The sequence below is a fragment of the Schistocerca gregaria genome, unplaced genomic scaffold, assembly GCF_023897955.1.
Source record: "Schistocerca gregaria isolate iqSchGreg1 unplaced genomic scaffold, iqSchGreg1.2 ptg000711l, whole genome shotgun sequence".
In the NCBI taxonomy this organism is placed as follows: domain Eukaryota; kingdom Metazoa; phylum Arthropoda; class Insecta; order Orthoptera; family Acrididae; genus Schistocerca; species Schistocerca gregaria.
In genome coordinates this window covers 582,905-585,849 of record NW_026062089.1, presented here as the reverse complement: position 1 = coordinate 585,849, position 2,945 = coordinate 582,905, and positions in this window count along the sequence as shown.

The following is a 2,945-nucleotide window of genomic DNA, read 5'->3' as shown; positions in this document are numbered from 1 at the left end:
AGCTAAAAAGTCAATAATCGATAACTAAATTTCCAATTGTACTACTTCTTACTAGCTATTACATCAACTTAGAAGCTTCATCTGTGTTCTACTATGGTGATTTTAGTGTCTCCGCATACCGCAGCACGCGACATAGCTTTGCAGACGATAAGTACAACCGTTTCATAGAGAAGAGCGGCCAATGTCACGATCCGGTTTTAAGTCGATTCGATTACATATTACGAAAATGGACGGAGTTCTCAGGTTTTTACTACATATGAAAACTTTTCACATCCTCCCGTGCAACCCGGCTGCTAGTCCTCCTTTCATGCAGAATCTTAAGGTCCTAGCTCATGTCCAAGGCACCAATGCCAGCTACAAAGTCAATAATCGATACCTAAAACTTGAATTGTACTACCTCTTATTAGCTATTACATCAACTTAGAAGCTTCATCTGTGTTCTACTATGGTGCTTTTGGTGTCTCCACATGCCGCAGCACGCGACATAGCTTTGCAGACGATAAGTACAACCGTTTCAGAGAGAAGAGCAGCCAATGTGACGATCTAGCTTTAAGACGAATCGATAACCAATGACGAAAACGTATGGATTTCTCAGGTTTTTACTACATATTAACACTTTTCACATTCTCCCGTACAACTCGGCTGCTAGTCCTTCTTTCATGCAGAATCTTAAGGTCCTAGCTCATGTCCAAGGCACCAAAGACAGCTACAAAGTCAATAATCGGTACCTAAAACTTGAATTGTATTACTTCTTACTGGCTATTACATCAACTTAGAAGCTTCATCTGTGTTCTACTATGGTGCATTTAGTGTCTCTACATACCGCAGCACGCGACATAGCTTTGCAGACGATAAGTACAACTGTTTCAGAGAGGAGAGCGGCCAATGTGACGATCTGGCTTTAAGTCGATTCGTTAACAAATGACGATGGCGAACGGATCTCTCAGGTTTTTACTACATATGAACACTTTTCACAATCTCCCGTGCAACTCGGCTGCCAGTCCTCCTTTCATGCAGAATCTTAAGGTCCTAGCTCATGTCCAAGGCACCAAAGCCAGCTGAAAGTCAATAATCGATAAGTAAAACTTGAATTGTACTAGTTCTTACTGGCTATTACATCAACTTAGAAGCTTCATCCGTGTTTTACTATGGCATTTTTAGTGTCTCCGCATACCGTAGCACACGACATAGCTTTGCAGACCATAAGTACAACCGTTTCAGAGAGAAGGGCGGACAATGTGACGATCTGGCTTTAAGTCGATTCGATAACAAAAGACGAAAACGGACGGATTTCTCAGGTTAAAACTACATATTAACACATTTCACATTCTCCCGTGCAACTTTTCTGCTAGTCCTCCTCTCATGCAGATTCGTAAGGTCACAGCTCATGTCCAAGGCACCAAAGCCAGCTAAAAAGTCAATAATCAATACTTAAAACTTGAATTGTACTACTTCTTACTCTCTATTACATCATATTAGAAGCTTCATCTGTGTTCTACTATGGTGCTTTTAGTGTCTCCGCATACCGCAGCACGCGACATAGTTTTCAGACGATAAGTACAACCGTTTCAGAGAGAAGAGCGCCCAATGTGACGATCAGGCTTTAAGTCGATTCGATAACAAATGACGCAAACGGACGGATTTCTCAGGTTTTTACTACATATGAACACTTTTCACATTCTCCCGTGCAACTCTCGGCTGCTAGTCCTGCTTTCATGCAGAATCTTAAGGTCCTAGCTCATGTCCAAGGCACCAAAGCCAGCTAAAAAGTCAATAATCGATACTTAAAACTTGAATTGTACTACTTCTTACTGGCTATTACATCAACTTAGAAGCTTCATCTGTGTTCTACTATGGTGCTTTTAGTGTCTCCGCATACCGCAGCACGCGACATAGCTTTGCAGACGATAAGTACAGCCGTTTCAGAGAGAAGGGCGGACAATGTTACGATCTGGCCTTTAGTCGACTCGATAACAAAAGCCGAAAACGGACGGATTTCTCAGGTTAATTCTACATATGAGCACATTTCACATTCTCCCGTGCAACTTTTCTGCTAGTCTCCCTCTCATGCAGATTCTTAGGGTCCTAGCTCATGTCCAAGGCACCAAAGCCAGCTAAAAAGTCAATAATCGATACCTAAAACTTGAATTGTACTACTTCTTACTGGCTATTACATCAACTTAGAAGCTTCATCTGTGTCCTACTAGGGTGATTTTAGTGTCTCCACATACCGCAGCACGCGACATAGCTTTGCAGACGATAAGTACAACCGTATCAGAGAGAAGAGCGGCCAATGTGACGATCCGGCTTTAAGTCGATTCGGTAATATATGGCGATAACGAACGGATTTCTCAGGTTTTTACTACATATGAACACTTTCCACATTCTCAAATGCATCTCGGCTGCTAGTCCTCCGTTCATGCAGAATCTTAAGGTCCTAGCTCGTGTCCAAGGCACCAAAGCCAGCTAAAAATTTAATAATCGATACCTTAAACTTGAATTGTACGACCTCTTACTGGCTATTACATCAACTTATAAGCTTCATCTGTGTTCTACTATGGTGCTTTTAGTGTCTCCACATACCGCAGCACTCGACATAGCTTTGCAGACGATCAGTACAACCGTTTCAGAGAGAAGAGCGGCCAATGTGACGATCTGGCTTTAAGTCGATTCGATAACAAATGACAAAACGGACGGACATCTCAGGTTTTTACTACATATGAACACTTTTCACATTCTCCCGTGCAACTCGGCTGCTAGTCCTCCTTTCATGCAGAATCTTAAGGTCCTAGCTCATGTCCAAGGCACCAAAGCCAATAATCGATATCTAAAATTCCAATTGTACTACTTCTTACTAGCTATTACATCAACTTAGAAGCTTCATCTGTGTTCTACTATGGTGCTTTTAGTGTCTCCGCATACCGCAGCACGCGACATAGCTTTGC